Below are 24103 nucleotides of genomic sequence, written 5' to 3' on the forward strand. Positions count from 1 at the left end.
TTGTCAAGCTGCATCCTGCTCTCACGCCTGCTTTGGGAGCCAGGCACTAGAAGTTAGAGACTGCAACTTCTACTCCATGCACACCCAAACCCTGTATCAGATCCAGTCCTCAGACTACTGATGTGTACAGATTTTCTGTCTTAGATTCCAAAATATTTTTCTCTTGTCATCATCTTCTGTCCTCAGCTAATGCTCTGATTGAGAATCTAATTATGGCAAGGTGAGGGTAAATTTGAACACAGATGTTACTGTGCCTCTGAATGTCCAAAGCTGTGCCTTGCTGCTTGAACATTGTAAATGCTGCTGTGCTCTTCAGGCCCCCAGGAATCCCTCTGTCTTTGCTAGATAATGCAACGCTCTACAGACTCACAGTTACTGGCTTGGTCTCGTTTCTAGTCATCAGCAATTTGGTTTTGTAGAGATTTTCCAGATTTCAGGAGGATTCTTGGATTTATTTCCCTGGCTTGTGCAGCCTCACATTTACTCAGTTTAAATTCTCTGGGGCTTTTTTTTTCCTTTGGCACATCAGAGCAACACATTAAAAAGGGTCCCTGTGGTTTGCTTTGGAAGATTCTGAGAGGGTATGCTGGTTGAAAACTCTCTAGTACCTGGTTAACTTAGCTCCTACAGTGGTTCATCAAGGACATCTCATAAAAATATGCCTAGTCTAAAGAAAAAGTAGACTGGCTTATGTATTACCTTCATTATATCTGATGTAGCAAAGTCTTTGGCTTGTGCTTCTCCTGTCTCTAGCTAAAGTTGCTGCTTCATGTTCAGGCCATGAGAGCATGTAAATGACTGAAGAACCTGTGTCTGCTCCAAAAATGCTTTTGAAAATTTTACTGATAATTTCCAATTGTTTTAGCTGTGTAAATCCACCACTCTGTTCAACCTGGCTTGTTACCTGACCTTGCTCAGTCACCATTTGACTACCAAGACAAATTCAGTTTGATTTTACTTTCCATAGCTAGGGGGAGTATTTCTGCTGCAAACATTCATTATTTTAGTGTTAATATGTCCCTCAATCTATCAAACATTTTATCTTTTACATCCATCCTATAGAAAAAAAATCCAAAAAAGCCTACATTGCAATTCGCATCCACAGACTTTCCTTCCCAGCCTGTCTAGACAGGATTTTGGTTCCTATGTATCATAACCAGCTAGCACCTGGCATTTTGATCTTCCTTTGTTTCTTGGACATTTTGCATTATGACAGCCTTTGTTTTAAGAAACATGTTGTTGCTTGAATATATTTTGAGGTTTTGGGCCTTTTTTTTCTTTTATCTTGTGAAGACTTTCCATTTGCTATAAAAAGGATTGAGGGTGAACAGCTTAAACTTGCATATCTAACTTTTAATTGGTTGCACATTTAACTTCTGCTCAGTGCGGGCATCTAAAAAAGATGGGGACAGACAGATCCAACCTGAAAGTATTTGAAGTGTAACTGGGAAGCAGAAAAAAGCAGAATATTATTAGAAAAAAGACATACCACCCCACTGTCTGTTCACATGCCAAGTTAGGGAAAGCAAAGTACATTTGATCTGCTTGCTCTCACCTCTTTTTTTTTTTTTATAGAAAATGGAAATAAAAGGCAATTTCCAGGGTGAAATTCATCTCAGTCAAAGATATGTGCCTATTTCCACCCTCCTTAGCAGTCATGAAGTTTCAACAGGTATGGGTAACATCCTTCTTATGTGGTTTCTCTGGAACCTAATGGAGTTTCATGTCTGGCTGTCAGTGGAATTTATCTGGCAGCAGTAGTGCCCTCTAAAGATAGTAATTTCAAGGTGACTGGAAAAAGTAGCCGTCCTGACAATATACCAACAAAACCCCAAACGTTAATTTTCAGTCAGGTCAGCTTCTGGCCAGAGACCCTGAAAACTGAAGTGCTGGCACTAGACTCTCAGGGCCATGTGCACCAATCTGGGGTAGGGTAGGGCTGCTCTTTCTGGGGCTGCTGCAGCCTTGGGTCAGTTTGACTGTGTAGAGTTTATGTAAATTCAGTCAGGGTGTTTAAAGCAGCTTCACTCATTGTGGACTCATTTAAAAGCCAAAATATTCATGATGTTTTAGAAGGAACCATATTTTCAAGTGACTTTTTATAGCAGCTTGATACCTCTGACTTCTGCATGCAAATATGCTGCCTAATTTCTGGAAGTCCTTTCTTGTTATGCGCAGAGGTGTGGGGGACTGTGCCCTCAACAACCTTATTTGACTCCAGTACTGCTGTTAAGGAAAAACTTGTAAGTGCTGAGAGCACTACCTTCAGTTGTGTCAGTTGCTTTTCCAGAGATAGTGGTTTGTTTAATTTTTTTTTATTTGCCTTGTTCCTTTGATTGCTTCAGAAGCCATTAACAAAGTGATGGTAGGAGACTGAATTTAATTTCCTAATTCCTAAGCCCCTGGCTGTTTTGCTTTTATGAAAGGATAATACTGATGTTGTGTATAAGGGACTAATGTTGGCTGGTTTCAGTAGCTGTTTTGACAGTGCAATTATTGTCAAAGTTGTTACAACAAATAGCCATTTTAAACTTTAAAATATGCATGTAGCAGGTTAAGTTCTCCTGGGCCAGTTAGGTCTTCCAGGAACTTTGCTGCATCACAGAGAGATCTGCAGAATTTAGCAAGTTAGTTTTAAAAAACACAATCTCTACATATGTTCTATGTGACTTGAGTATTTGAAAGAGTCTACGTTTTTATTATAGAGTTGCTTTGGAATGCCAGGACTTAATGAAGCTTTCTCTTCTGCTGTCAGTGAGTATCAACCAGTAGCAATAACCCCTGCTTGAAGGGAAAGGTTGATTCTTGCTCTCTTGTACATAAACTGCTGTTTTGTGATGGCAGAAAGGGCTTTGTGCATTGGCAGTGTATATAAAATTGCACCATGAACGGTTGGTGTTTCTAAACTTCTGCCCCTACTTCATAACACGTAGGCTGTCATCTCTCATAAATGTATTGCATGGCCTGTTCTTTTACTTTACTAAAAAAAAATATGGATTCTGAGATCAAATAAAGACACGAGAAAACATAATTTTCTCTGTCGACAGAGCAGGGTGTCACTGGGGATTTTTATGGTGCCACAACTGCAAAATGCTGCTTAAGTGCTCTCGTAACCTGTGGCAACTGTAATTCCAGAGAGTTGCAGAATTTTAAAGCTCTTGCACTGAACAAGCTTGGCTGTTTACAGCTGCGAAGAACATCTCTTCCTAATGCTAGTTTATACTGCTCAAAATGCAGTCTTGTCTTTAGAACTTTGTGCCTCTTTCCAGCCTTCTGGGCCTTCACTCTGCCTCTCCAAAGGCAGTGGCTATCAGAAGCATTTTGTATAGACAGTACTGGCTGGTCACTGTTGCAGTGGAAGCAAAAGGAAGGTCTGGGAGTACGAAGCTGTTTTCACACTTCTGTGTTCAGCTATTTAAATATAGAACTCACAGGACAAAGCGCTTTTTGCATCACTGTAGAAATGCGAAGTTAATATTCAGTTGTTGGAGAATATTGTTTGTCTGTTGGTTGCTTTTTGAAAAGTTCTTATTGCATCCAGTGGAGAAAGGAAATGAGGAGAGGGGAACTTTTGAGAAAAGTCAGTCTGTTCCCATTGATTCTTGTAAGTGGGAATATTTACTATTAGAGTGACAGTTTCACAATGTTGTGCCTAATTTGTTTTAGCTTTTTCAATTTTTTTCTCTTGCATGGATATAGCCATAACAGTTGTGATTTCCTGCTGTGTGCTCTTTGAAGTAGCAATTATAAATTGATCTAGGTGCCTGTGACCAACAGTGTTGTGTGTGTTCTTCACTGTGTCGTAAAAGTACTTCAGTGTGGCATAGCACCTTGAAAGGGGGTGTTATAAAGTTTTAGCATGGCCTGTAGGTAATAGGGGGTGATGACAGACCAGAGCTATCACTGGTTTTTCAAGGTGTTCTTCCTAACACACATCCAGTTAGAGTCTACACTTTCTGTTGATCTTTTGACTGGAATTTCAAGCTCTCTCTACTAGTCAATTTTAGAGTTCCCTGTCTTGAAGTGGCTTTCCTTTCAAAGCAGATCAGGAGAGCCACTAGACGGAGCACTGGCTAGATGCTCTGGGACTTTGCACAGATTCCTGGTATGACTTTCGACAGCTCACTTTTTTTTTTTTTATTATTATTATTTTATTGCAAGCCTATCAAAATTTCTAACCAGTTTATCTAGGATTATAGAAAATATTTATATTCACAAACATGTACAAGCTTTAAATTCACATTTTCAATGCCTCTGTAGCTATGAAGGGAGATGATTCTCATGTCATTGTCAGAGTACTGATGCTAGTAGGGGGCATGGTTTAAAAGTACCTGAAAAACATGAGAGCTAGCAGTGCTATTTAATCTGCCTTGTTACTTCAGTTCTTTAGCTGAAGAATGGGAATGGTACAGGTAGAAGATAAGAACATTTTCTAGGTAGGGAAGATGTGGTAGACATTGTTGGGGGCCTGCTTAGTCCCATTAAAACATTGTGGTAAAACTAGAAATGGTTTGATCTCAAGATTCTCTATTAGCACCAGATGCCCTGCTTTGTTTCTCCGAAATCAAAGTTGTTTAATTTTGGAATTTTTTTTTATTCTCAGTTGGGTTGGAGTGGGCAAAGGAAGGATAGTGCTCTGTTAGCAGATCTAGTAATGTGTACTTTGTGTAACTAGTGAATGTGCTGTGGAGGGACAAGAGGGAAACAATTTTTTAAAGGAATTATATACAGTACTGATGTAGCACATTCGTTACATCTGTTAATGGTTTTGAAATATTTTGAAACTCATTAAAGAATATCCTGAATAAAGAGAAATCATCTTTAGAGCAAAGTGCAAGTTAAGTAACTACTTTTTGTTTCCTTACAAGTCTTTCCTTTGAGATTAAAGCATGCTTGGACTGATGCTCTAGCAAATGGGTAAATAATCTAGTCATAAGAGTTAAAAAACAGTTTCCCTAACTATTGGACTTTCTATTTAAAAGCACCGGTTATTGACAGAATGTTTTCAGCTGCTCATTCTTATTTCTTCTCCTTCCCCTGGACTCTGAGGCACTTTATGTAAAGATATTTCAGAAGAAACACCCTTATGAAACTAATTTGCAGCATGGTAAAATAAGTAAAATTTGCTTTGAGCAACTGGCCACTGTCCTTATAGTGGAGGTCTTGAAGCAGAGTTGGACAAAATAGTTATGGAAATCTTTGAGATGCTGTAAAGTAGCAGCGCTTGCAGGGAGAAACCTTCTGTTCAGGCTTTTTGTTTCTGGGTGGTGCCACCACTGTCTGATCTTCTTTCCAAAGTAATGTGATTCAGTGGTGGTTCTCGGAAGTTTTACGGTTTACTTTCAGACACTTAGGGTGGTATTCATACCTTCTGACTTGAGATAGCTGAAAATTACACATCTGTATCTAAAGTGACTAGCTACTCTAGCCTCTATTTACGGTCATTAGAGAGAAACTGGCACTTCTAGGGAGGTGTTGCTCTGATTTGCTTTAGAAACCAGTTTGAGAATGAAATTACTTTCCTTCTTCAGGTGCCTTTTTGTCTTCTTTGACTATAAAGGGTGGCTTAGAAAGAGCTCACATTTGACATGTCTTTTAGCTGCATGGGTTAGATGGAGTGAATCCCTTTTTCTGTCTCAGGAGGAGCTGAATTACTCCCCAAATGCAGAGTTACCTTTTTTTTTTTTCTTTTTTTTTTTTGCGGGGGGGGTGGGGTGGTGGTGGTGGGGGTCTCACCATTTCCTCCCAGTAAGGATGGGTTAAGAAAAGGCTTATCGGAGTGAAGTGCTGTGCTTGTGAGACTCTCACAGCTGTGACAAGAACAGAGATAACTTCTGATTTGGAACAGCCTGGCTTCTAGGTCATAAATTAGGCTGATTTATGTCACAGTGCTGTCTCTGAGTAATGTCATTCTTCATTGCTTAATAAACACTAAAAGTCTGTTTCTAACCTCTACAAAACACCAGCAATGAGAAATATGTTGCATTGGAATGACTCTGCTTTGGCTGTAGAGACCAAACCCAACTTGTTCCATTAATAAGACCCATGTTGCAAAGCAGGGCACCTTACGGCTGGGGAAGAAGATTAACTTCAGCTTGCCAGTACAAAGCAGTCTTTAAAGTACAATGTTACTGCTCTTGTGCTGTGCTGAAAACCCCACTGCTAGCAGTCAAACTGAGTTTTGCTTTCAAGAAAAAATAATGAGTGCTAATCCATTGAATCATTCACTTGTCTTTGTGACTTTAGGAGTGTTTGGGGCTACTTTCTAAACAAATTCCTTCCTACATTTTTAATGTGTGATGGCTATCTAAGAAATAAGTTCTGTTTCACTTCGAAAATGCACCTCTGAGTTGGTTAATAGTTCAGCAGTTAGCACCCAGAACAAGCTGTACGCCTGAGTAGAGATACCTAAGATCCTCTAAAGTATGTGGAGGTGCAATGAACGCACACAGTGGTTGTAAGACATGATTAAGCAAGTGAATGTCAGGTATGAGCAATGAGAAAAGCTTAGGTATTATTACTAACATGTTGGTTAATATGAATTTAACTTCCTAAATTTATTCTGCTGTTTTCTTTTAATACATGGAACACTTCAACTTTATTGACAAAAGGTATTAGCATGACTAAAAGGAACTGAATTTATTTGTTTGGAAATTGTTTGACCAGACAAGTAGCAATCACGTAGATGGAGCTCTGTTTCTAGATGGCAGCAAATCATCAGAATAATGTGTGGGCTGTATGGGGAATCTACAGCATGCATGTGGTGTTTGTGACTAAAATGGGAAGCAATGTGTATTTTGCTTCTGCTATTGCTTTCTCAAGGAATTTCCCCATGCTTTGCCTCTTTGGTTCCAAAATACTGTTCTGATTAAGGCATGATAGGGTTTACTGTTAGTGTCATTTTTTTTTCCTGTTTTCCATTCTGTGTGAATCCTTTCACAGACAAAAGCAATGGTGATTGTATTGGAGCTGGGTGCCTGCTCTGTCTTTACTCTGGATTTATTATTGCATTTTTATCAGATTTTGCCTTGCTTTGCACTTCACTGGGTTTGATGATCTTTAGTGAAATCTGTTAGTTTAAGGAGGTGGCTTTCTTAATGACTTATACACCATCTGTTATTTTATTTTCAGTTTATTGTTGCTTTTAATTATAATTTAGTAAGTTCTGCAGATATCTGCTGCTTTAATTATAGTGAAATGTGTATTGCTTTTACAATCATGTTGTCAAACTGGGGTTATTAAGTACCCTAAGGCACCTTGATTTTTGTGATGTAATGGTGCATGAGTATGACTAGAGAACTGTAACAGTCCAACTTCAAAATATCTGAATCTCTGCCTGTTGTTTTGTTTCAGTTACCTTATAAAGCTGCTTCTCATGGACACTTTTTTGTTTACAGCACACTAACACTTTAGTTTGAAATGCTGCAACACAAAGTATTGCATATTTAAATTTTGTGAGTCCTGTTGAATGTGTTAATTGTGCATACAATACTAGATAGTCTGCATGTGACTAGAACGAGATCTGATTAATGCTTTATCAAATGATCATTCTCAAAGGGGAATGTGTTTTAAATGTGTAATAATTTTTTTTTCATTCATACCACGTACAGGAACAAACAAGTGGTAGACTTTCATTTGCTTTTTCCCTGGCTGTGTTTCTAACGTACAGTAGAAATAATTTTTGCCAGGAACACTTCCTGTGAGATTTAGTTTAGAAGAGGCTTTCCACGTCCCTGATTTGTTTGAGGTTGAATCCCAGAATCGCAACATGTATTCAAGAAGTGTCCATCCTGCCTCCTTTCAGTCGTGTAACATTGCCAGTGACAGAGAGGGCGCTGCTTATGTTAATATGAATGATTTAGTTGTTTATCCTGCTGACTTGTGAAGGTTTTATGCTTAGTTCATAATTGGCAAAAACTTTTATGCTCCAAGACAGAAGTTGTGGAGATGTGCAAGTTATTTATGCAGTTTTGTTTGCGGTATTTTCAGGTGTGACTGACCTGACCCCAAGTCTTCTTGAGTCATTCTAGTAAAGAAATGTGAACTGGTCTTTCTTGGTTCTCCACTATGTTCCTTTGAATGTATTAGTGCACAGCAGTTCATCTCTTGAAGGGATGATTACCTTAAGCAGCAAATCCCACCTAAACTGAATTTGATCCATTTTTTCTGAATTGGGTTGCCTAATTATTGTTTTGCCACAGGCACAAATCAAACCACTTCAGTTTCTCTCCACCCATGATACAGTGAAGGTTCTGATATCCGAAAATCAATGACACAGAAAGGCCCACCTCTTGCAGCAGTCAAGAACTGGATGCTCTTTCTGGCTGGAACTCAGGGGGAAAAAAGGAGAGTTTAAGACCCTTGAAAGAAGGGGCACGCTACTCAGGAGGACTAGAAGGATGTTGTGAGGTTATGTAGGGAGAAAATTAGAAAGGCCAAAGTAGTCCCATTAAAACTTAATCTGGCTACTGCTCTGAAAGACAGTAAAAAATATTTCTGTTAATGTTTTAGTAACAAAAGGAGGGCTAAGGAGGATCTCCATCCTTTACTCCAGGGGTCTTCAAACATTTTAACCAGGGGGCCGGTGTGCGGATGGAGTGACAGGCAGCCATCTGCGGCTGCTTGGTTTCCCCCCCAACCCCCGGCGGGGTGTGTGTCTGTAAATACCGGGGGCCGGATTGAGGACCCTGGGGGCCATATCCAGCCCGCAGGCCGTAGTTTGAGGACCCCTGGTTTATTGGATGTGTGGGGAAACTGTCCTGGTTTCAGCTGGGATGGAGTTAACTTTCTTCTTAGTAGCTTGTGTAGTGCTGTGTTTTGAATTTGGTGTAAGAACAATGTTGATAGCACACTGATGTTTTTAGTTGTTGCTGGGTGATGTCTATACTAAAGTCAAGGACTTTTCTGTTTCTGGGGCCCTGCTAGAGGGGCACGGGAAATAGGGAGGGGACCCAGCCAGGACAGGTGACCCAAACTAGCCAAAGAGGTATTCCATGCCATGGGATGTCATGCTGAGTATAGAAACTGGGGGAAGAAGGATGAAGGGGGGAACATTTGGCATTATGGTGCTTGCCTTCCCACGTAACCGTTACGTGTGATGGAGCCCGGCTTTCCTGGGGATGGCTGAGCTCCTGCCTGCCCATGGGAAGCGGTGAATAAATTCCTTGTTTTGCTTTGCTTGTGTGTATGGCTTTTGCTTTACTTATTAAATTGTTCTTATCTCAACCCTCGATGAGGTTTGAGATAACCTCTCAACTTCTGGGTGAAGGGCAGTGAGTGAGAAGCTGTGTGGGGCTTGGTTGTCAGTCAGGGTCAAACCACAACATGAAACACAGTGACAGTCTGAGGGAATGGCCAAGGTACTTAAAGATCAAGGCAAAGAAGGTAGAAGAATAGTAACACCAGTTGTTCTCCAGGTACCCAGCTCCCTGAGCTGGAAGACAGGGATGGGGAATAGAATGAAGTCCCCATAATCCAAGGGGAAATGGTCAGTGACCTTCTACACCACTTAGACACACAGAATTCTACAGGACCAAATGGAATCCACCCAAGGGTACTGAGAGAGATGGCAGACTTGTCCACCAAGTCACTTTCCATCATTTATCAGCAGTCCTGGCTAACTGAGAAGGTCCCATTCATGGGAGGTTAGCCAACGTGATGTCCATCTACAAGAAGGGCTGGAAGGAAGATCCAGGGAACTACGGGTCTGTCAGCCTGACCTTGGTGCCAGGGAAGGTTATGGAGCAGATCATCCTGAGCACCATCACATAGCACGTGTGGGACCACTGGGGGATCAGGCCCACCCAGAATGGGTGTATGAAAAGCAGGTCCTGCTTAATAAACCTGATCTCTTTCTATGACAAGATGTCCTGCCAAGTGGATGAGAGAAAGGCTGTGGATGTTGTCTGCTGAGACTATAGTAAAGCCTTTGATGCTATCTCCTGCAGCATTCTCCTGGAGAAACTGGCTGCTCATGGCTGGGACAGGTGTATTATTCACTGGGTTTAAAACTGGCTGGATAGCTGAGCCCAAAGCGTGGTGATGAATGGATTTACATCCAGTTGGTGGCCAGTGACTGAGTGCACCCTCAGTAAGTTCACAGACAACAAGTTGGGTAGGAGTGTTGATCTGCTGGAGCGCAGGAAGGCTCTGCAGAGGGATCTGGACAGGCTGGACTGATGGGCTGAGGCCAGTTTTATGAAGTTCCACAAGAAGTGCTGGGTCCACTACAGGCCTGGAGCAGAGTGGTTGGAAAGCTGCCTGGTGGGAAAGGCCCTGGGGGTGCTGGTTGATGGCTGGCTGAACATGGGCCAGCAGTGTGCCCAGGGGGCCAAGGCAGCCAACAGCACCCTGGCTTGTATCAGAAACAGTGTGGCCAGCAGGACCAGGGCTGTCATCGCCCCCCTGCACTCAGCGCTGGTGAGGCTGAACCTCAAATAGCGTGTTCAGCTTTGGGCCCCTCACTATAAGAAAGACACTGACGTGTGCTGGAGCGTGTCCAGAGATGGGCAACGAGGCTGGTGAAGGGTCTTGAGAGCAGGTCTTGCGAGGAGCGGCTGGGGGAACTGGCGTTGTTTAGTCTGCAGAGGAGGCAGCTCAAGGGGAACCTTATTGCTCTCTAGAGGTACCTGAAAGGAGGCTGTAGCGAGGTGTGGGTCTGTCTGTTCTCCCAAGTAACAAGAGACAGGACAAGAGGACACGGCCTCAAGTTGAGCCAGGAGAGATTTAGATTGGATGTTAGGAAAAAATTCTTCCCTGAAAGGGTGGTCAAGCATTGGAACAGGCTGCCCAGGGAGGCGGTGGAATCACCATCCCTGGAGGTATTTAACAGATGTACAGATGTGGCACTTTAGGGACATGTTTAAGTGGTCAAATTGGCAGTAGTTACGTTAATGGTTGGACTTGATGATCTTAAAGTTCTTTTCCAGTCTAAACAGTTCTATGATTGATTGTCAGCATTTGCTGTGTTTGAATTAAAGGATCCACACAGGTGTGTGGCAAGCCAAGCATGGACCACAAGTTTCACATGTTTGGACCTTGAGCTGTGAATGTGAGGCTGGTACCTTTCGTAGGCTGTGCCCTTGCACTAGAAAAGCAGCAATCTTCTGGCTTTTATGCAAGTTCACTGCTGTTTGTGGACAAGTTGCCAGTGTAGGTCCTTCATTTGAAGTGAGTTGCCAACAACAGCACCCCTGTTACAATATGCAGTGAATTGGTTTATTCTAGTCAGTAATCTGCATAATTAGGGTGGAAATGAGAGTAATAAATATACTTAAGTCTTTGGGAAAGGCTGTCTTCTTGATGACTTTTCAGAGGATGAAAATTAAGATTAATTCTTGAGGAGGAGAACTGACCTTAAAAGCCCCATTATAATTGACCTCAAAGGCACTATTCTTTTCAGTTACTGAGAAACATTTGCTAAAATTTAATTGGAAAGATCGTTGATAGCTAACCCACAGCATAACAATATTGATACTGGGTTTTGCTCATAGTTTCTCTTCATTTATATAGATGTCTTAAAACTGGAACAATGTCACTTTTGTAATGGACAGTGGTGAAGTCCAAGAGGCAAAGCTTGTGTGAAAGATGTATATTAGTATTTACCATTTCTCTTTTCGATTTTATGTTTCCTTATTTCACTTGTCTAAAAAACTCAAAATGGCATGTTGATTTAGAGGTACAAAGCACACATAGTGAATCCCTTTTCTTCTTTTTTTATGTCAAAATTGTAGGAAGCTCTGCTTATGTAGTTTAGGTGTTTTAAGTGCTTTACTACATCTTTTTTTCACTAGCTCAAATAAGACATCAGAATTAGGCTTTGAGTTACTCAGCTTGTTCATCATGCAGCGGTTTAAAGTGTAATCTTCTCTTGATGTTTGTAACTTTTTTTTCATTGTTTGGATCCCCACTAAACTGTGTCTTACGTATCATTTACTTTTTGTACAGGTACCGAAAACCTCTTCCCTTCAGTGTTCCTTATGTAAAAGGTTTTCCTGCAGTGAGAAAATTATTAAACAGGATTCAATGTAGAACATAATTTAATATTTAAATCTATCCATTTTTGCTCCATTAAAGCTCAGTCTGGCTGTTTATTTTGGTTCTTTTAAGTACCCACAGTGGAAGAAAATGATGTCTTAAATAATGTTAACTTGTCTCCTCCTGTGGCAAAACAAAGGTCAGTGCATGCTGTTGCCATACAAGTGAACTAAGAATAGCTGAAAACTAGATCATTTTTCAAACCATATATCTAAAAATCCGAACTGTACTGGGAGAGCAGGCAAGGCTTGTGTGTTGGCCTGTTTTGGTTGAGCAAAATGTTTCCCTTGCTGCAGCGTGTTTCATTCATTGCCTGAGAAGGCTTTTTCCCAGTTTCATCCTCCCAAAAATATTTTTGAAGCAGACTTTAATTCTAGGTCTGTAACATTCTCATCCTTATCGTCAGCTACTGAAACAACTAAGAGTTGTTTCTGTTCAAGTTCTTTAAGCTTGTTGACTGCAGGAAGCGATAGAGGTGGGGGGCAGGCTGCCTGCTGCCCTGCCGGGTCCCCTAGGCTCTACCAGCAGGGATTTTGCTCTGCAGCCATTTCACTGAAGACAGACAGAAATCAGGAGGTTTTGTTAAAGCTGACGTGGTGCCCTTTCCTTGGGACTTCATGTAGGACTCATAGACCATTTGGCATGACAAGAGTTCACACATGCTTTAGTGGCTTCCTACCAGAGACTGTTAACTCCTTGGTTACAGATGTTAGTTCTAGCCCAATATTCATTCTGTTAACAGCAGTATCAGCTCTGTGTTTCAGAGTTCATACTTCTTTCCTTGATAGATTTTTCTAGGTTTTTCTCATTTACATTTTTGCAACATATAGAATGTGTATCTGCCTTTGTATATGCATGCATCTGCAGTATATACATTGTATATACATGCACACACGTGCAAACATACATGTATTTATACATACATGTGCACACATACACCACACACACTTCCAAAATCCAGCAGTGTTTATTCACAGGAGTTTGTGTTCTTGTTAACTGATGCCTTATCTTTGGAGGAAATAGTAATGTATAAAGATGTTTCACAGATAGCACCGATACTCAGTTGTTTTCAGAGTAAACCATAACAGCTCTTCAATTGTGAACAACAACAGTTAAGGACAGGAAATGTAAAAGGAGGCAAAAGACACTTTAAAATATTGCAGGGTGTGCGTGAAGAGGTTGCTAGTTGGTATTCATACTGGAGTCTGGACAGGTCAGCTAGTTGCACTCTGCGGTTTGGGGAAAAGGCAGCAAACTCTCTGCAATTTTTGAGGTTACAGAAAAGCACTTCAAATGTAGTTCTTTTTCCTGTGAGTCCTTTATTAAATTATTAATATACTTTCAGTTTTGCTTAATGGACCTGTGGAAGTCCAGTGATCCTAAACGTAAGTGTGTGTTTTTTATTATTCTTCCAGATGAACAGGAAAGGTGGTTTGGGGCTCACATATATGGGAATGAGCACGAGCTCTAAAGTAGAGTGCAATATATGGCATACAAAGTAATTTGTTACAAGTTCTAGTACAGACTCTTATAGAGTCTGGATATGCTTATTCAAACTAGTTCTAGATGCACTTGGTCTCCTAATATTTTCCTCTTTGTGATCTACCCAGCTTATAGTACAAGCCTTTGTAAAGGATATTTTGAACAGAATGGGTCCTTAAATTTGGTTGTTTGGGGGGTGGGGAGAGGTTTTTACGTGATTGAACTATCCTAGTTCTGAAACCAGAAATCCTTGTGTGGGCATAATGGCTTCTAAAATGCCTTTTGCAATGGATGACTAATAGCTAATGGTTTCCTGATTTTTGATCCAAGTTTTGGAAAGGATTTGCAGAAGGCTGGGAGAGAGTGTTGGTAATTCAGTGACTGACAACCTTAACTCTAAAAGTTTAGGTGAGAGAGCTGGCCAGAGCCTCACCTGGGGCTCATCAGTTGTCTCTGGAACCATCAAGGGCTCAGCTGGAGGAGCAGGTGCTTGTTGTAAGCAGCCCTGGGAAAAGAAGGGGAAGCCTGAGAAGCCTTTGGAGTGAAGGCAGGGGAATGAGAAGGGTTCAGTATCTCAGCCTATCTGGGGCAGGGATGAGACTCTACTTTTTGAAGGTTGAAGGGGTAATAAAAAAAAAAAAGGCATGATGGAAGCCCTTCTACTTGGCTGAAGGAGGGCACTGCAAGTGGAGGTGTTACAGTTTTGTAAATAAACTGTTCCATTGACTTCCTTATTATTTATAAGACCTAAGTCTTAGTTGACATGGTTTCAGGCACTGCTGCCCTGCAGTGCTGTGGATCAGGAGGTACAGAATGGGCAAAACGTTCAGCAGTCTCTTCATTTACCCTAGTAAGTTACCTGAATGATTGGTGCACCAGAAATGATAAATGGTCTCCCTCTGTTGTGACTTAAGGTGCCTTGTTTTCCACTTGCTACTTCACTGCTGCCAACACGTGGCATGCACTCTGGGAGAAGCAGAGAAACCAGGAGCTGTTCATATCATGCTACTTTACAGATTTTAACCATGTTTGAGAAGATGTGGTCATAGCATGGGCCTTGGCACTGGGCTTACACAACTAGACTGCTTTGTCTGTTTTTACAAGCAGCAACAGAAGCATCAGAAATGTGCTCAGCTGGTACAGTGAGGGACCAGACTGAAATGACAGGTTGACATGCTCAGCATGCTGGCTATATATCCAGCTGCTGAAGAACAAGAAGATAGTAGTGGTCATAAGTTATCCTAACCCTGCTTAAATCAAATTAAATTAAAATGTTCCGTGTTTGTAAAGTTAAGTTCTGCTTCTTCAGTCTCTGAACTTTGGTGGTATAATATGTAACCTATCCTCTAACATGCTTTTTCTTCCATCAGATTTCCCATGAAGGAAGCACAGGCTTTTAAAAAAAGTGTGCGTGTTTTCATGACTGCTGCCAAATTATGATCTTCATAGTGGTGCAAGTAAAACATAGGTATGAGGGGATGCATGTAATTATATGAATAGTAACCTTAACAGTTGACATTGCTAAGTATTTTGTATAGCATGATGTCCTCCTGTTTGGGACTACAAACCCAAAGAAAATGTGGAGAACCCAGAATGTAATCAGCAAGGGAGACCTGACAGGTTTTTGCTCTCAGCAGCAAACTTGGGAGAAGACAGGAATATGAAAAAGACAGTAAGAGGAAAAGAACAGTCTGTCCTCTATCACTGTGGTGAGCAGGGCAAGGAATAATGGAACACATTGCGGCCTAGAGAAATTTCTCATGCCTAGGTGAGAAAAATAGCCACAAAGATAGCTCAGTGCTGGTTTAAGTTGTCTAGGAAAGCTGTGAGGGCTGCATTGGAGGCTGGTGAAGAACAGGTGAGACAAATCTGCCATGAATGTTTTGTGTCTAGCTGGCCTTCCCTGAGGCAGGGGGATAGGCTCGGGCAAACTCCCAGACTCTTTTTTTTTTTTTTTTTTTTTTTTTTTTTTTTGCGATTCTCTGAATATTCAACAAGTTCTGTGTTGTTCTAATGTCCACCGGGAGCAAAGCAGCTGACAAGCTGCCAGAGCAATAAAAGCAAAGTAGGTTAGAGGACTGATGCATTCATAGCCTGTGGGAGAGATGGGAGCAGGGAGCTCTGATATTGCTGCTGCACAACTGTCAGAAAACCCTTTGTTTGTGTGATTCAGGGAACCATGCTGGTATTACATCTGGGACAGTAGCTCAGCAGCCCTCAGCACAGAGAGAGAGAGACAGAAGGATAGGAAGGGCAATGAGAAGTGAATAAGCTATCATTTATCCTCTGCTGCTTCCTCTGTACCCACAGGCAAATAGACACCACAAGTAATCAGATGTATGCAAAGCTAATTGTTACAATATTTACCAACTTTGTCTAGCATGTCCACAGTTGGTATGGTTCCCTTTGAGGAATAGATTGAAAGATTTACAAAAAAACAACCAAACGACCCTCTAATTCCATTGCTTTTGCTAGTGAAAGCCTCTGTAATTTATATTACCCAGATAAATTTCTGTGAAGTTCCTCCATGAACTGGAATTTGGCAGACTTTGCAAAATTTCATAATAGACTCATAGAATCATTTAGGTTGGAAAAGACCTTTAAGGTCATCAAGTCCAACAGTTAATCCAGGACTTTCGAGTCCATCACTAAACCATGTCCCTAAGCACTGCATCGATATGCTTTTCCCACTACTCTGTTCTGCTTGATATTGAGCCCATCTGAAGAAACATCTCTGGGAAGTTCTTCTTATTTGGCAGGGGAGGAGGAGAATTCACACAGAAATGGAAGAAAAGATAATGACAGACCAGAGAAGCTGCTTATTTAAAGCTTGTTCATGTGCAGAAAGGGATGTCAGAGTTGTTTAGTGTGTAAAGGTGTACTGGTGTTGAAGAAACTCTGAGTGCACTAACGGACCCCCTCTAACTCCCTTTGGCAAGTCTGTGGTACCAGGTAAGGGAGAAAATACTCCTAATTCTGTCACGTGAGGCTCTTTTACGAATGGATTGGACTTAAGGGCAGAGCAACACCGTATGTGGATGGGATTATAACAGTTCCCTAAATAAATGGAGCTGCAAAGACATAATTCGTTATTGCCTAGTGGTCATCAGTGCCCCAAAATGATTGAAAGTCTGGATTTTCCTGAGATATGACTAATGCTGGCGAAGCAGTGCAGTATGGATGCACCTGATGTAGCTAACTTGGTGGTGTGGTTTAACCCCAGCTGGCAACTAAGTACCGTGCAGCTGCTTGCTCACTCCTTCCTTGCTGCGGGATGGAAAGGAGAATCAGGAAAATGGTAAAACCCACGGGCTGAGGTGAGAACAATTTTATAATCGAAATAAAGTAACATATAATACTACTACTACAATTAATAATAATAGTAATAGTAATGATAAAGGAGATAACAGAGGTAATAGAGTAAAACTCGAGGAAAACAAGTGAGGCACAATACAATTGCTCACTACCCACTGACTGATGCCCAGCCAGTCCCCAGGCAGTGACTGGCCCCTCCTGGCTAACTCCCCGGGTATATAAACTGACCATGACATTCTATGGTATGGGACATCCCTTTGACTAGTTCAGGTCAGCTGTCCTGGCTCTGCTCCCTCCCGGCTTCTTGTGTACCTCCTCACTGGAAGAACATGAGAAACTGAAAAGTCCTTGATTTAGAGTAAACACTACTTAGCAACAACTAAAATGTCAAATTGTTATCAACATTATTCCCATACTAAATCCAAAACACAGCACTGTACCAGCTACTAGGAAGAAAATTAACTCTACCTCAGTGGAAACTAGGACACTTAAGTACTTTAATTGCTGAATCAGCTGTGCATGAAGCTCAGCACAGGTGTGTCATCCAAGTCCCTCCTTACCTTCAGAGGTGGTCTTGTAGGATTGTATTGAGCTCTAGGTCAACAGTTCATCTGGTCGGCATAAGCTTTCTCAGATATGCCATGCAGTATTGCTGGTGAGATATGATTGTCAGTGTATCCTAAACCAGCTTATATACATATATCTGTGATGCAAGCTGTATTTTTCTGAGATGGACATGGATTTTAGTATTCTGGGGAATATTACTGCTGTAGGGAGAGATTTTTTTAGCCACTTTTGGGGGATCTCTGAACATCAAAACTTTATTGTGACGTTTTGTCTTTGGAAACAATAAGGACATAATGACAACTATACTGGAAACCTTTGTTAACATGGTGTTGGTTACTATAAATATTGCAAAAAACTTGACTTGATAGCCTGGGCTAGAAATCACAAGATTTTAGTGACGTTGTGGGCATTTTATTTTCCTTTTTTTCTTTTGAATGTTGAGAATACATCTTGGTCATGTTTTTGAGCATTTATTTATCAGTATGAGCTTCAGCAATATTTATTTAATTACTTTAAACTGGAGGAAATAAAAGCTTCTCTTGTTAATGTATTAATCTAGGACTTGTAATTTTCAGCAAGTTAAGCCTAGTGTCACAGAGAAGTTGCAGGCTGGTGTCACGCATGTGCATTGTAAAATGCTTGAGAGGAGCTGAGTGCTGCTGCATGCACAGATGATACGCTTCTGATTTAGTGTTCCTGCAGTGTCCCAGGAGCAATATGGATCTGGCTTTTTCACTTTCTATGTGATGGCTGTACCTAATGAAGAGCAAGACTGCTGTTATATATTTGTTAATTAAAAAATGGCTTTTAAACCTCTGTAGGTGAGAGCATAGGTGTTTCTGTCCTCCTCCTTCAGCTGTGTCCCTTCTCCAGTCTCTAGGGCAGCATTATGGCTTCTTTCAACCTCTCCTAAGCTTGTGTAGTGTGAGTGTGATGTTCAGAAAGTTGGGAAGAAATGTCTGTCCTGGGAATGTTTGTCTTACCCCTTGGTGCCTAGAGCTGAACAGCAAGCAAGACATACTGTGAAGTTATCCAACAGTGTCAGGGGTGAGGCTTGTTTTGGAGTTCTTCATGCTGGTAGGCTCAGTATTTATATCTTCATCATGCTTCATCATGAGCTTCATCAGGCTCAGTATCTATACCCTCATTTTAGTAGCCAAGTATCTTACTGTACAGCCTGTGAAGGAGTTCAGGAATGGGATGTTTCTTGAAGCATAGAGGAGGGTATACCATCCATGGCTGTCATGCCATTTCCTGGAATAGCTGTCATATTTTGTATCTCTATTGATTTTTTTAAAGGGAGTGATTTGTGTTCAAGCCTTCTACTATTAGCATCATGAGGCTGTCTTACTTTGTTGAGATTATCAGATCTTACATTCTGTTGGAAGTCAAAGTACCTGTTGGCTTAGCTCTCAGGTCACATAAGCCTTTCCATTGTGTGGACAGCTCTCAAAAGGATTTAAAAAAAATGTTCATTTTATAATACATATATTTATAAAATATATAAATATCTAGCATTTATAAATAATTTATGAAAATATACAACTAAATCTACCCCTTCATCCCCCAAGAGACGTTAACATTTATCACTATATTTCTAGTTCCCTACTTAAACCAAGTCCCTCACTCTGGGACTTTAGTATACTCTGAATATTGCCAGGAAAATCCACCCAGTTCTTAGTGCTATTGACTATTCTAGTATAACTGATTCCTGCTCTACCAAATTTAAGGAACCTTGCTATAGTAAAATGAATTGCAGGTTGTGCTTCTTCCTGCCTTATCCCTTGACAGATGTGCCATTAGCATATGTACTGCATTGTTGTTTTGGAATCAATTATCAAGGTAATTTCAGTATCCATTTTTATGCTAGTGCTTTGGAATTCAGAGCATCCTAGCTGCAATGTGGGCTTCAGTAAATGGTTAATTCAGGTACGAACAGTGGGGCTCAGTGAAAAATAGCAGCACGCTTTTTGAAAATTTTCCTGGAATTTTTCGGAAGTTGAACTGACTTTTAAAAAGTATCTAGAGACAGTCTTGTCTTTTGAAGAGAAAAAAGTAAAAAATAAAGTAGTTAGGCCGAAAATAATTTTTTGGGCTGGGAATGCTACCATGATGCCTCCTTGTTAGCTGGGGTTGCTTGTACTTGTATCAGCCACTGGCTAGGCTTCCCGGCAGGGCTAAGTATCCCATGGTGTACCACAGTGCTGCAGCTTGCTTTTTTGATTTCCTTGTTAACTTAACTCATGGAGTGGGCGAGCACGGGAATATGCACTGCACCTACTCCTGAAATCTTCATGTATTACGACTTCCATTCAAAGATACTTCCCTTTGTAGGAGAGCGATAGTTTGTTTGCATTGTATTACAGGTCGGTAGTTATCATTCAAGATTTCTGTGTGTGTCAGCTCCTGGTGTGATTATGTTACATGCTCCTGTGTATGTTTCATCTGCAGAGGTTATGCTGAAGGGCTGCTAGGAAATCTTTCACTAGTTTGTCAACTAGGATAGTGGCAATGGGAGGAAAACTTTGTAACAGGCGGGAGGACGGATGTTCATCATCATCATCAGTAGGTCTCTGTGTGTGCATGTGCACCCATATCGCTCTCTTGAGCAGATTTGAAAAGCCCTAAGGTGCTGTTCAGAAACCAGGCGATGGCTTTCAGCTCAGCCAGTTGTTGCCAGCAGATGTGATTGCAAGGTTGAGTGTTGAAAACACGGTTGTTCCAGTCTGTGTGGCTGACAGATGTTGTGGAATGGGTTGTTAAGGTTGTTCTTTGGGGAGCAACTGAAGATGTGTTAGAGCCTGGATAAAATATTCAACCAGATTCTCATGACAGGAGGTAATAATGCAGTATAAATGTAGGCAAAAATCTCTACAGAAAACTGGAATTATGTCAGCTGTCTTAAGTCTGCTGTATTGCGAGTCATGGTAGTTGCATGCCTTGTTTCTGGATTTGATGTTATTGAACTAGTACAGTCATGTAACAAATGTTTTAGGAGATAAGAGGTTGCAAATTCCTATTTAAATATGGATTGGTCAGTACCTGCATTTTTTTTTGAGTCTGAGAATAATTGGAGCAGTAGTAAAAATGTTTTCAGGGCTTTTGCATGGAAGAAGTTTTCCTTTTTTGTTTTCAGACTATGTAAGTTCCTTGACTTTAATCAGAGGTAAAATGATCCCTGCTTGAGGCTTTGGGTTGGGTGTGATTCTTTTCAAGATATAGAGGTGACTGGCTTTCCTTCCTGCTTTCTATATAATTCAAAGAAAGCTGCAGAATTAAACTAAGTGGAGTTTTTTTGTCCTTGGGTTTTATTTCCAAGGTTACATGTTCCACCTTCAGAAGTGCGAAGATACCTGCAGTTCAGAAAAATATCAGAGAACAGCTGAAGGTCAAGGAAAAGAAACAAGAGGACTGGTGTTAAAAGATGGATATATATATTTATATCAGAGCAGTAATCAAGATTTATTTATTTATTTCACGTTCTGAGCTAGCCAACGATTTACTCATCTAAATCTGGGGCTATAAGAAGGTACTTACTGCTGTACTTCAAAGACTGTTCTGTGAGCAACATATGGCATTAAATCATGTATGGTTTACTAAAGTTCAAGAAAGGCTTGTAGCGCTCTTCTGCTGGCCTCCTAGGTAGTGCCACCTGGCACTCCTGCTTGTGGAGAATACAAAATGAGGACTTAAGGAAACGTCTTTCAGTTACAATTCTTACTTAATAATAGTAAAACAACAAAAAAAAAAAGTTGAAAGGAAATAATCTGTTCTTTGTTATTTGTCGTTGCTTAGTAAGCATATAAATTGTATTTATTTGAAGTAAGAATTAGCAACTAGCAGACAAGGGAGTGAACTTTTTTGACTCCTTTTACTCTTTTCTGTCTTTCTGTCCCTTAAAAACAGTTGTTCTAGATCTGTTTTGAATCCTCATCCCTGCTGTTCTGGCCAAAGCCTCATATGCAGTAAATTCATTCTGTTTTATTTAGTAAGCTACAGTAAATCAATGAAAGGCCTCATCGTTAATACAGTCTAGCATTCATAGTTACAAGCAATATTTCAAGTCTGTTTAGGTCACCTCTGAATGCCACTGGCTGGTAGAAGTCATGGGGTAGAGGAGGAGAAGTTAGACACTCATGCATTTATCTCAATTTTTAGAGTGCAAAAAAAAGCTGCGAGCTCGTCAAAAAATGTACAAGCATTATCTGTAAATTAGGTTTAAATATTTATCTTAATCTGGTCATATTGGGTTGTGTATGTGTGTGCGTGTATGTAATAGCTTTGCTGAGGGAAAAGTAAGACTGAAAGAAAGAGATTATTCCTGTGGAGATTGTCTGCGGGTAGCTCCTTACCATTTCTTTAGTCTAAAGCCAATTCCATTCTTTCCCCTGTTGTCAGCTTCTTTGCACTCTTGGTGTGTGGTTACTTTGAAGATACAGTGGTAAGGGTGAGTATCCTCTGAGGTCAGTCTAAATCTTGTAGCATAGTATAATAAAGAGTTTCCTGGGTAGATTTATATATTCATGCAGCTCATCACAGGGCTCTGCACAGAAAACGCATGAGGTCCTGGAAGCAATTTGATGTTGTAAGCACGGCATTACTCTGAGCTAATAAACTTTGCCTCTTGGCAAAGATAAAGCAGCAGGCTGATGAGATTTTGTCGTCTCTGGTGCCTCAGCAAATCTGGCTGCTGTTAATACTAGTATCTATCTATACTTCTAGTGAATACAGGAAGAACATCTATGCAGGACACTTCATATCTAGCATTCCCTGGTTCTCAGCTGAATACGCACACTTACATACTGAGATGAAAAGCTTATGGGTCTCTTGTCAAGAGAGTGTTTTGTTTTATACCCACCAGTGTTATTTCTTGTTCACTGTGGCTCCAAAACTCAAGGTGGGAAATGTCTGGCTGAACCTACTGAATATATTGAGGAGCTCTAAAGGATATTTATCTGTATCTATAGATTGTTTTAAATGTGCAGAAGCCCTTTGGAGGTCAGTATAATTCCAGCATTGCCGATTTTTTTAATAACTGAAAATAATGTACCTTTAGGGCTCGGGTTTACAGTAAAACATGTTATTTGCACTGTTGGGAGCAAATATTTTGTCATGTACTAGTTCCTGTTAGGAAGTAACTGGTTTGTTTTACTAGGCCTTTTTAGGTAGGTACACTGAGAGTATTTGTTGCTGTCTCATCTTGTGCTGGCTCACCAGCTCTGACAGCTAGAGATGCGTAGTGGTATTTGGTTTGTAGCTATGCTTTTCCTTTACAAGAACTTTACTGGGTCCAGTACCCAATACAGTCTGGGAAGGACACTCTGTTGTCAGATCCTCCTCTATCTTGTGCTGCTCCCTAATAGATGATTGCAGTCAGTGTGGCCATCTGTACGAAATGTCTGACTTGCTTCCTTCAGTGTTTGTAATTTCTGTGGCTTCTTCATAATGTTTCCTTTTGTTGAGAATTACTAAAGAACCTTTTGATCTTGTTTGTCCCTTTGTCTTCTGTGGGATGAGTGAATAGAGTCTCATTTTCTAATCCATTCATCAGTCATGTAAATGTGTTGTCAAATAAATTTCACAATTCTTTGATACAGCAAAGTCCCAATCTTTGTCACTGACCAGCATTTTAACCCATGCTGCTGTATGAATTGAAAATCATACCTCAGGTGCAAGGATCAAACTGTGATAGGGATAACAATATTCATGTTATGCCTTCTCTAATGCACATAGCCTACTTTTTTGGGGGTTTGTTTGGGGTTTTTTTGGCCAGCTGTCATGGCCAGGAATAAATGCAATTCATTTTGCCTCACCAAATGTCATCTGCTTCTCCTTTATTCACTGTTTTATTGATGAACTTATAGAGCTATTATAGACTGATCAGGCACAATTGTCCTTGTTGCAGGTTGGTCTTGGTTACATTCCATCCTACTGTAACCTAAGTATGCTAGTGTAAAAGCTGCAGAAGGCATTGGTATGAGAAACGTAACCTGATCTCTTTGAATGAGGTGTTTATCTTCTGGAAAGGCTGGTCTGACAGGAAGATACTGAGGCAGAGGAACTTAAAGACATTGCTTTTTTTAAAAAAAAAACATAGTATCTGTTTTCAGGAGTTATTTGTGTGTCTTCCCTTTCTACTTTTAATTAGAAGTATTAAATTCTGAAACTTTTGACTTTTTTAGCTTGGTTTCTGTTCTCCTGACTACTTGCTGAATGGGGTTTAAGTACAAGTTCTTACTAATGAGAATTGTTTTCTCTCATGGAGAAAAAAAGAGAACATGTTTCTTGATTTTTTCAGAGCTGGTAAGTCCTCATGCTCCATTAAAGAGGATCCAGAAAGATATTAACAGTGGAAGAGTTTTATCCGCTATTTGCTGTGATATTCAGAAGATTTTGATTTAGATAATAGGACAAGATTAATTTCCTTACTCTGACATTTGTAGTTTCACAAGAAAGAATTCTTCATGAATCTTCAAGGATGTTTTTTCTCTCTGTGCATTATACAGTTTAGAAAACAGTGCTTTTTTAAAAAGCTCTCTCTATATTAGTATTTGTCTCTTTCTTATTAAATGCATGACTTATAGCAACCTCTGTTAGCAGTAGGGATTATTATTTTTAAGTACGGAAAGTAGAAAGTCTTACTTTTCAGCTCATTATTAAATTTATTTAAAATAATTCACTGTTAATTATATGTCAAATACAA

This window comes from Falco biarmicus, chromosome 3 (assembly GCF_023638135.1).
Source record: "Falco biarmicus isolate bFalBia1 chromosome 3, bFalBia1.pri, whole genome shotgun sequence".
NCBI classification, from domain to species: domain Eukaryota; kingdom Metazoa; phylum Chordata; class Aves; order Falconiformes; family Falconidae; genus Falco; species Falco biarmicus.